Genomic DNA, 12,000 nt, shown 5'->3' on the forward strand with positions numbered 1-12,000 from the left:
GGGCCAAAATAGGAAATGCCTAGCACAGCTCCGAGTGAGATTCCAGGCAAGGCCAGGCTTTCCCTTAGGGGTACTTAGCAGAAGGAAGAAAGCAGATGGAAAGGAAAGAGACAGTAGTGGCCCAGAGTGCTGCCAACAGAATAGAAGTCACAGTGGGCAGCAGGAGGAAAGTGGCACCTAAGACGGGATGGTTAGGGTAGGACAGAAAGTCCCAGAAGCCAGGAACAGAAAGCTTGAGGAAGGGAGAGAGGAAACAATATAATTCCTTTTTGTCTAAATCTGGACCTATTTAATTCATTTTTAAATAAAATAAAGACTGCTGGGGTGAGGGTAGGGAAGAAGACACCTTCTTTATGGGGAAGAGAGTGGGGAGCAGGGAGTGGAGATTTTGTGCAGAGAACAGTAATCAATATTCAAAATCTTACTTCTTAATACACCAATGGATTGAATTCAGGCTTTAGCATAATTTAATTAAATGGACTATTGTTTTTCTTTCTCACTGGTTTTAGGGAGAGGGCTACAAGTATGAGGTGAGCAGGATTAGGTTCTAATTGAAGTAGATCTATCTGCCTCAAAGCCAACAAGGCCTCTGTAAACAGACTGAGAAAGCTTTTATATCAGTTTCATATTCAGCAGGGCGTGGGTGCACAGAGGGATGCACGTTACCAGCTTGGTTTCCAGTTTTGAAAGCAGGGGGGCAACATGTTGGGTGAGTTGAAAATTTTTTAAATTGCGGTTGGGTTTGTTCATCGGACATGTTAGCTAGGTGGTATTGGAACAGGACTATGTAATTTGTACTTCTGCAACACTTTCTTCCAGAAAATGTGTTCAGATTTGAGTTGCATTCAAAAAAAGGAACTGATATTTAAGTGTCTGTTATGCGATAACAGGCTGGGTGTTATAGATAGAGCATCCTACGTTAATTTCCACAGCAATACCCATTTTGCAGTTGAGGAGACTGAGACTCAGGAAGATTTTTATTAATTTTTCAAAGGCACTTAGCTAATAAATAGCAGAACTGGGATTTGAAGCTAGTTATTTCTGACTCCAAAGCCAATAATCCTTCTGTTGGTTAACCCAGATTATGAAGACAGTGAAGCTAAGGCATATAATTCCTTTGATTCAATTTTCACAGAGTCACACTTAGATAGCAGATACAAATCTGAGTCCTCAACCTCAGAGGCCCCCCAAATTTTTAATTTCTATACATTAACTTAATCATATGTTAAGCCTCCAACCTGATAGGCGCTCTACTAATTTCTGTTGAAGTGCTCATGTCCAGGCCACGTGTCCCCCACCCCCGCGCCCACCCCCAAGGTACACGCAGCTATTTCCATACTGTGCTTTGGCCTTGCTGCCCCTTGGCACATCATGGCTGCAGCTTGGGGCCCAGCCACTGAGGTCTGCTCCAGTCCCTGGGGGCTTTATTCTAAGCAAAGTCCTTCTTTAATACAGCTGCCCAGGAAAGTAGTTATCTCTCACCTCAAATTTTGGTCTCAGCAATGGGTTTAGGCTTTTGGAAATACCAGTCAGAAAAGATGAGCAATGCCTACCTCAAAAAGTTGCTGTGTAAAGACTAAATGAATTATCTATAAATGCTCAGCACAGTACCAGATGCATGGTACACGCTCTATAAATATTAACTATTATTACATATTTTAGAATATATTTACCTATATTTTTTCTCTAGTTTTTACCTATGTGGCTTACAAAATACATGTAAATATATAGGATTTGTAATAACTTGCGTATAAGCAGTGCTGATATTATTTTATGCCCCACAGGCACAAAATTTTACTGTTCTGTTTCACACAATTCCCATAAAAAAAAGAGGGAGAAAGTATGATGCTGTTAACAATTGAATAGAATGAACTACACAGTATATTCTTGCTCCTTCCATTGTGTCCAGGCATCGCTGAGAATTCAATCCTCCCCTTACAATTTTACACATGATGATTGGAAGAATTTTCCAGAGACTAGCTGCTGGCTCTGTTTCTTTCAACTCTCGTTTCTCCTCCACAGCCCCATATGCAGTATGATGTGCTGTAGGTCAGTGTCGGATCGTGATAGGATCCCTTTGTTTCATGATCGATCACACAGTGGATAGAAGGAGCATTCCTGGAAGGCATTCCTACAGTGGGATGATTGTAAGCCACCCCCAAATATCCCACTGAACCCACATTAAGTGTGATCCCAGCTCCGCTTCTTGTTAGCCAGATCCAAAAAGTTCCCACCGACGATTCAGTGCCACCTGCTGAAGGGAAACGTGATGGTAAGGAAGTTTGAGTGGAAAGAGATACTAATCTTAATGAAGATCAATTTATCTTACATCTACAAATTTTCCAAAAGTGCAACTTTTGGAAGGTCCCCCAAGGACCTTGAAAGATGTCTGTGCAGGTAAGAGGCCCTGAAGCTTCAACCTGTTTTCATGGTAAATCGCCAGGATTATGTGGTGTCCTTCATGTAAAGGGCAAAAGACTATGCCTCACACATCCAACAAATGATAACCATTGTTGGCGGTTGAGTTGTAATGGGGGTGGTGGAGACACCTGAGCTGACTCTTGTCCATATGCCCTCTCCAACTCGCCCACACCTTCTCGGCCCTTCTCTGACTTGCTCCACACCCTGGAAGCTGACCTCTTTGTTTTGCCTTTACGGACTTCCTAGCCCCTGGCTTCCTGTGGGCTTTGGCCAGCAGGAGCCATGAGCAGGAGTTTGGTGAGTAAGAAGAAAGATAGACTGGGATACTTATCACCATTCCCCCCTTCCCCCAATTTTCTTCTGTTCTGACCCTGTCTGCATACAGCCCCAGCTCCTCTCCCAGGACTACAGAGCTTGCTGGGCCCAATAACACCACTTCTACCCTTTGCTCTCATCAGGCCTAAAAGTAGCATAAACTTCCTGCTGCTGTTAGTCCTGGGTGTCTCACTCTCCCTTGTTGCTTTCCTTAACCTGTTCACACCTCTGTAACTAGTCCCTTCATTAACTCCATTCACTCAGTCCTTCTGAGTGTCTGTTTCCTGCTGGATTCCCACCAGATACCTTGTTCTGACCCCAAATACTATGGTCTGTGGTCATTTATGGCTGTATTGCTTTCTGTTTCCCCTGGTACCCTGAGATAAAAGGTGTTGCTTATTTTCTTCTCAGAGTGAGTCACGAAAAATGTGTACATAAGTCATCTGCCCCTCCTATTGTGCAGTCATAAACCTGTACAAGCCCCACGTGTCACTTGGAAAAGAGCTCTGCTTGTTGACCCTGATGTGAATTTCCCCTGGGGCTGACACGTCCCTCAGAGTATTTAGCCTCTCTTTAAAGTTTCGAAGTTTCCATGTGTGTTTATATAACCACTTAGCTCTGTCCTATGTAGCTCTAGGGAAATTTACTGCACTCACTGGAAGTTGAATTGTCCCATCATATTACATAAGATGAAAACCTGACCCCATTCAACTGCCAGAGCAATAGCCAGAGAAGACATTAAGTGAGAACTGATTTTCAATCCGGAGATCCCTTTCTATTCATGGGTCCTTTAGGGTTTCTTCCAGGCTGCACAGAGGGCTGTTTTTCAAAACGAATATAGTTTTTCTCTACCCTTAGGAATTACTTAATCTGGACATTAGAAATATTTCTGAGAGTGGGGAGGAGCACAGGAAAAAACCAGCACCATGTTTCTTTATTAAGAGAAAGGGGAAAGAATGAGCAGATACAGAACATTCTTATGTCTTCTTCTTCATACAGCTGCAGGTGACATCTCCAGAGATTGTCTTGAAAGTGCACCAGACCTGGACTCACTATGACAATACTGCTTTTAAAAAGCACTCCTTAGGTTCTTGCCCCATCTGACGGTCATGGCCACCCATGGAGAGGATGTACTCCCTGAATATTCTAAGGAAGCTCACACCTGAGTCTGTCTAGGCCTAACTGTTGATCTTTTGTCTCCCCAGCCAGTATTTGTTGGTGCCTATGATGGGGGAGGCCCTGTTCAAGCTGCTAAAGATACTGAAGTGAATATGAGAAAGTCCTTAGCCTCCTTACAGAAGGGCTTACATTCTAGCAGGAGAGACAGAAGAATAAACAACTAGGCAACTAAGAACACACAGACATATATAGTATATTATAATTTTAGTGATAAGTGCCCCAAGTACTGGTACTGCCAAGTCAATTTATTGTAACCAATAAATATCTTCATCATGTTGGTGTGCAGAAAATAATTAACATAGGTAGGGGACACCTGGCTGGCTCAGTCTGAAGAGCATGTGACTCTTGATCTTGAGTTTGTGAGTTTGAGTGCCATGTTGGGTGTAGAGATTGCTAAAAATAAATAAATAAATAAATAAACTTTAAAGAAAAGAATTATCATAGAAAGTCTGAGGCTGCCATCCATAGAAAGGCTGCTTGCAAGGTTTGCCATTGGCTGGTGTCTGGGAATTGAATGGTAAACTGTTCTCTACGCTGATAGAAGACAAAGTGGTAAGAGTAGCTCAGTATGCCTAAACTGCCTGAACACCTGCTTTCCCTCTGGCAGTCTAGAATTTTGGTATGTGCCATGCATGGGGTGCCTATGTGACCAGCCCCCAGTAAAAACCTGGGCACTGAGTCTCTAATGAACTTTCTTGGAAAACATTTCACACTTGATATCACAATTCATTGTGGGAGGAATTAACTGCATCCTGTGTGACTCCATTGGGAGAGGTTCTTTTGTGCCTGGAAGATTGAGCCTGGTTTCCCTCAGACTTCACCTCAAGTGCCTTTTCCCTTTGCTGACTTTGCTTTGTGTGCTTTCACTATAATCAACCAAGGCCATGAGCATGATTATTCGCTGAGTCCTTTAAACCTTCTAATGAATCACTGAACATAGGGATGATCTTAGGGACCCATGACACAGTTGGGCTATAGAATCAACAAGTTAGAAGATGGTGGTAGGGTAGCTTAGAGTACCACGTAAAAAACTAGGGTGGGTTTTTTTAAGATTTTATTTATTTTGAGAGAGAGAAAGAATACACATGTATATGCATGAGCGGGGGGAGGGGCAGAGGCAGAGGGAGAGAGAAGCTCAAGCAGACTCCATGCTGAACATGGAGTCCAACTAGGGGCTAGATCTCAGGACCCTCGAGTCATGACCTGAGCTGAAATCAAGAGTCAGACATTCAACCGACTGAGCCACCGAGGCACCCCTAGGTTGGGTCTTAATAAAGCTATTACTTCAAACAAGCAAGCAAAAAATAACCACAACAAAAAACTGGGGTAAGCCCTAAGGTATATTTAGGGGAAGCTATCAGCATCTCAGCCAATGGACACCCTGGCATTGGCATAAGCTAAAAAATTGTAGCCACACCTCATACTCAGAGAAGGTCATTTTGTAGAATGATGAGATGAATGGATTCTTATTTACAGACTTATAAAAATCATATTATTATTATTTTTTTCATCATGATAAGTGTACTCTTTAATCTCTACCCCTATTTAACCCATCCCCCCACCCATCTCCCCTCTGGTAACTATCAATTTGTTCTCTATAGTTAAGAACCTGTTTCTTGGTTTCTCTCTCTCTCTCTTTTTTTTCCTTTGCTCATTTGTTTTGTTTCTTAAATCCCACATATGAGTGAGATCATATGGTATTTGTCTTTCTCTGACAGACTTACGTTGCTCAGCATTATACTCTCTAGCTCCATCCATGTCGTTGCAAATGGCAAGATTTCATTCTTTTTTATAGCTGAGTAATATTCCTGTGTGTGTGTGTGTGTGTGTGTCGCCCATTCTTTATCCATTTGATGGATCCAATTGATGGATACTTGGGCTGCTTCCATAGTTTGGCTATTATAAATAATGCTGCAATAAACATAGGGAATGCATATATCCTTTTGAACTAGTGTTTTTGTATTTTAGGGGTAAATACCCAGTAGTGTGATTCCTAGATTATAGGGTAGTTCTATTTTTAATTTTTTGAGGAAACTCCTTACTGTTTTCCAGAGTGGCTGCACCAGTTTGCATTCCCACCAACGGTGCACAAGGGTTCCTTTTTCTCCACATTCTTGCCAATACCTGTTGTTTCTTGTGTTTTTGATTTTGGCCATTCTGACAGGTATGAGGTTATATCTCATTGTACTTTCGATTTGCACTTCCCTGATTATGAGTGATGTTGAGCACCTTTTCATGTGTCTGTTGGCCAACTATATATCTTCTTTGGAGAAACATCTGTTCGTGTCCTCTGCCCATTTTTTCATTGGATTCTTTGTTTGGGGGGTATTGAGTTGTCTTAGTTCTTTATTTATTTTGGATATTAACCCCTTATCAGATATGTCATTTACTAATATCTTCTCCCATTCAGTAGGTTGCCTTGTAGTTTTGTTGATGGTTTCCTTCACTGTGCAGAAGCTTTTTATTCTGATGTAATCCCAATAGTTTAGTTTTGCTTTTATTTCCCTTGCTTCAGGAGACATATCCAGAAAAATGTTGCTACAGCCAACATCAGAGAGATTACTGCCTGTGCTCTCTTCAAGGATTTTTGTGGTTTCAGGTCTGACATTTAGGTCTTGAACCCATTTTGAGTTTATTTTTGTGTATGGTGAAAGAAAGTAGTCCAGTTTCATTGTTTCTCATGTGGCTATCCAGTTTTCCCATCACTTTTTGTTAGAGAGACTATCTTTTTCCCACTGGATATTCTTTCCTCCTTTGTCAAAGATGAATTGACCATATAATTATGGGTTTATTTCTGGATTTTCTATTCTATTCCATTGATCAATGTGTCTGTTTTTATGCCAGTACCATACTGTTTTAATTACTGCAGGTTTGTAATATAACTTGAAATATGGAATTGTGATACCTCCAGCTTTTTCTTTTTCAAGATTGCTTTGGCTATTCAGGGTCTTTTGTGGTTCCATACAAATTTTAGGATTGTTTGTTCTAGCTCTGTGAAAAATGCTGTTGGTATTTTGGTAGGGATTGCTTTGAATCTGTAGATTGCTTTACATAGTATGGACATTTTAATAATATTTGTTTTCCCAATCCATGAACATGGAATAGCTTTCCATTTGTTTGTTGTCTTGAATTTCTTTCATCAGTGTTTTATAGTTTTCAGAATATAGATCTTTCACCTCTTTGGTTAAGTTCATTCCTAGATATTTTATTGTTTTTGGTACAATTGTCAATGGGACTGCTTCCTTAATTTCACTTTCTACTGATTCATTATTAATGTATATAAATGCAACAAATTTCTGTACACTGATTTTGTATCCTGTGACTTTACTGAATTTATTTATCAGTTCTAATAGTTTTTTGGTGGAGTCTTTGAGATTTTCTATATATGGTATCATGTCACCTGCAAATAGTGAGAGTTTTACTTCTTCCTTACCAATTTGGATGCCTTTTATTTCTTTTTCTTGTCTGATTGCTGTAGCTAGGACTTCCAATACTATGTTGAATAAAGGTTGAGAGTGGATATCCTTGTCTTGTTCCTGACCTTAGGGGAAAAGCTCTCGGTTTTTCCCTATTGAGTATGATGTTTCCTGTGGGTTTTTCATATAAAGCCTTTATTATGTTGAGATATGTTCCCTCTATACCTACTTTGCAGAGAGTTTTTATCATGAATGGATGTACTTTGTCAAATCCTCTTTCTGCATCTATTGAAGTGATCATATGGTTTTTATCCATTCTCTTATTGATGTGACATATCATGTTGATTATTTTGCAAATATTAAACCATCCTTGTATACCAGGAATAAATCCCCCTCGATCATGATGAATGATCTTTTTTTTTTTTTAATGTATTATTGGATTTGGTTTGCTAATATTTTGTTGATGATTTTTGCATCTATATTCATGGGAGATATTGACCTATAGTTCTCTTTTCTGTGGTATTATTATCTGGTTTTGGTATCAGGGTGATATTGGCCTCATAGAATGAATCTGGAAGTTTTCCTTCCTCTTGTATTTTTGGAATAGTTTGAGAAGAATGGAAATTAACTGTTCTTTAAATGTTTGGTAGAATTCACCTATGAAGCCTGGTGGTCCTGGACTTTTGTTTGTTGGGAGTGTTTTGATTACTGATTCCATTTCATTGCTGGTGATTGGTCTGTTCAAATTTTCTATTTCTTCCTGCTTTAGTTTCGGTAAGTTTTATGTTTCTAGGAATTTGTCCATTTCTTCTAAGTTGCCCAGTTTGTTCACATATAGGTTTTCATATATTCTGTTACAATTGTGTGTATTTCTGTAGTCTTGGTTGTTATTTCTCCTCTTTCATTGGTAATTTTGTTTATTTGGGCCCTCTCTTTTTTTAAAATGAGTCTTGCTAGAGGTTTATCAATTTTGTTGATCTCAAAGAAGCTGCTCTTGGTTTCATTGATCTGTTCTTTTGTTTTTGTTTTTTTAGTTTCTATATAATTTATTTTTGCTCTAATCTTTATTATTTCCTTCCTTTTTGCTGGGTTTGGGTTTTGTTTGTTCTTCTTTTTCTAGCTCCTTTGTGTATAAGATTAGATTGTTTATTTGAGATTTTTCTTGCTTCTCAAGATAGGCCTGTGTTGTTGTAAACTTCCCTCCTAGAACCACCTTTGCTGCATCCCAGGGATTTGGGACCATTGTGTTTTCATTTTCATCTGTTTCCATGTAATTTTTTTATTTCTTTCACTTCTTGGTTGACCCATTCATTGTTTAATAGCATGTTATTTAACCTCCATGTATTTGTGCTCATCTCAGATTTTTTTCTTGTGGTTGATTTCTAGTTTCATAGCATTGTGGTCAGAAAAAAGTGCATGGTATGATTTTGACTTTTTTTTAATTTGTTGAGATTTGTTTTGTGGCCTAATATGTGATTTATTCTGGAAGATGTTCCATGTGCACTTGAAAAGAATGTGTATTCTGCTGTTTTAGGATGGAATGTTCTGAGTATGTCTGTTAAATCCATCTGGTCCAGTGTGTCATTCAAAGCCACTGTTTCCTTGTTGATTTTCTATTTGGATGATCTGTCCATTGATGTAAATGGGGTGTTAAGTCCCCTCCTATTATTGTATTACTATTGATTTTTTTGTTTGTTTGTTATTAACTGTTTTATGTATTTGGGTACTCCCATGTTGGGTGAATAATATTTATAATCATTGTATCTTCTTGTTGGATCATTCCCTTTATTACATAGTGTCCTTCTTTGTCTCTTGTTTCAGTCTTTGTTTTAATGTCTATTTTATCTGGGGCCCCCTGGATGGCTCAGTTGGTTAAGCATCCAACTCTTGATTTCAGCTCAGGTAATGATCTCATGGTCGTGGGATTGAGCCCCATGTTGGGTTCCATGCTCAGCAGGGAGTCTGCTTGAGATTCTCTCTCCTCTCCCTCTGCCCCCCCCCCCACTCATGCTCATTCTCTCTCTCTCTTTCTCAAATAAATAAATAAATAAATAAATAAATCTTTATAAAGTCTATTTCATCTGATGGAAGTATTGCTACCCCAGCTTTCTTTTGGCATCCATTCGCATGCTAAATGTTTCTTCATCCCCTCACTTTCAATCTGCGGGTATCATTAGATCTGCAGTGAGTGTCTGGTAGGCAGCACATAGATGGGTCTTGTTTTTTTATCCACTCTGTCACCCTATGTCTTATTCATTTTTTTTTTTTCCAGAGAGAGAGAGTGCGAGCAGGAGGAGTGTGGGGAGGGCAGAGGGTAAGAAAGAATCTTAAGTAGGGTCCATACACAGCACAGAGCCTGACCTAGTGCTCAATCTCAGGACCCTCAGATCATGACCTGAGCTGAAATCAAGAGTCAGATGTTTGAACAACTGACCACCCAGGCACCCCACCCTATGTCTTTTTTTTTTTTTATTTAAGATTTTATTTATTTATTTGACAGAGAGAGACATAGCGAGAGAGGGAATACAAGCAGGGGGAGTGGGAGAGGGAGAAGCAGGCTTCCCGCCCAGCAGGGAGCCTGATGTGGGGCTCAATCCCAGGACCCTGGGATCATGACCTGAGCCAAAGGCAGACGCTTAACAACTGAGCCACCCAGGCGCCCCCATCCTATGTCTTTTGATTGGAGTGTTTAGTGCATTCACATTCAAACTAATTATTGATGATATGTATTTATTGACATTTTGTTTCTTGTTTTGTGGTTGTTTTTATAGTTTTTCTATGTTCCTTTCTTCTCTTGCTCTCTTTCATGGTTTGTTGGCTTTCTTTAGTGATATACTTGGATCCCTTTCTCTTTATTCTTTGCATATCTGTTATTGGTTTTTGACTTGTGGTTACCATTAGGTTTGTATAATACATCTTCTGCATAAAACAGTCTATATTAAGTTGATGGTCATTTAAGTTTAAACCCATTCTTTACTCCTCTCCCTCCCATGTTTTAGGTATCTGGTGTCATTATTTTACATCCTTTTATTTTATGAATTCCTTGACTGGTTTTTACAGAAATACTTATTTTTACTGTTCTTGTGTTTTTTCTTTTCAGACTCTCCCTTATGGCCTCTCTTTTCCACTCAGAGTGTCCCCTTTAGGGGCACCTGGGTGGCTCAGTCAGTTAAGCATCTGCCTTCGGCCCAGGTCATGATCCTAGGGCCCTGGGATCAAGCCCCGCGTCAGGCTCCCTGCTCAGTGTGGAGCCTGCTTCTCCCTCTCCCTCTGCTCCTCCTCGCCCCCCCCTCACCGCCCTGCTCTCTCTCAAATAAATAAATAAAATCTTTTTTTTTTAAATGTCCCCTTTAATATTGCTTATAGGGCTGGCTTAGTGATCATAAACTCCTTTAGTTTTTGTTTATCTGAGAAACTCTTTATCTCTCCTATTCTAAATGATAGCCTTGCTGGATAGAGTATTCTTGGCTACAGATTTTTCCCTTTCAGCATTTTGAATATATCATACCACTCACTTCTGGCTTGCAAAGTTTCTGTTGAAAAATCCACTGATAGTCTTATGGGGGTTCCCTTGTATGTAATTATCTTCTTTTCTCTTGCTGCCTTTAAAATGCTCTCTTTATCACTATCTTTTGCCATTTTAATTTCTACATATCTTGGTATGGGTTGAATTTTGGGAGGATTTCTTTGCCTCCTGGATCTGGATATCTGTTTCCAACCCCAGATTAAGGAAGTTTTTAGCTATTATTTCTTCAAATAAATTTTATGCCCCCTTTTCTCTCTCTTCTTCTGAGATCCCTATAATGTGGATGTTATCGTTTGATAGAGTCACTGAGTTCCTTAAGACTATTCTCAATTTGCATAATTTTCTTTCCTCTCCTTTACTCAGCTTGGTTATATTCCATTACTCTGTCTTCCAGGTCATTAATTCATTCCTCTGCTTCATCTAGTCTGCTATTTATTCCACCAAGTGTATTTTAAATTTCATTTATTGTGTTCTTGTTCTCTGATTGATTCTTTTTTATCTCTGTGTTAAGGGTCTCACTGATATTCTCCACTCTTTTCTAGAGTCCAGTGAGTATCCTTATGATCATTACTTTAAATTCTCTATGGGGCATTTGACTTAGATCTATTTTGCTTTGGTCTTTTGCTGTGGTTTGGTCCTCTTCCTTCATTTGGGAGATGTTTATCTCCTTATTTTGTCTGACTTTCTGTCTGTTGCTGTGTATTAGAAAAGTCAGCTACTTCTCTTAACAATAACAGCTTTATGGTGTAGAGGTCCTATAGTGCCCCTATAGTGTCCCCTGTTCCCTAGGGCCTGGTGCTTCAGGGAGTGTCCCCTATATGTTTTGCGTGTGCTCTGCTGTTGAGTCTTGGCCTCTTTCCTTTAGTCCAGTTGTCTGCCGAGGCTGTCTTTGCCTATTGCGGGCAGCAAGGTGTGCAGTAGTCTGCTTACAAAAGGAGACCTCCTGCTGCTGCTGCTGCCAGAACTGAGCTCCTGCAAAACACATGGGTCAGGAGATGTGGTGGAGCAGAGTTTGCTCTGGTCTCCTGGGGGAGGGACAGAGAGGGGTGTTGGTACAAGCAAGTTAGGTAATGAGTGTTGGTGCAGCATTGGTTACTACAGGTGGCCATAGATTGTGCTGGGGGTAGGGGAGGGAAATGGTGC

The sequence above is a fragment of the Mirounga leonina genome, unplaced genomic scaffold, assembly GCF_011800145.1.
Source record: "Mirounga leonina isolate KUSES-001 unplaced genomic scaffold, KU_Mleo_1.0 Mir_115, whole genome shotgun sequence".
Lineage (NCBI taxonomy): Eukaryota > Metazoa > Chordata > Mammalia > Carnivora > Phocidae > Mirounga > Mirounga leonina.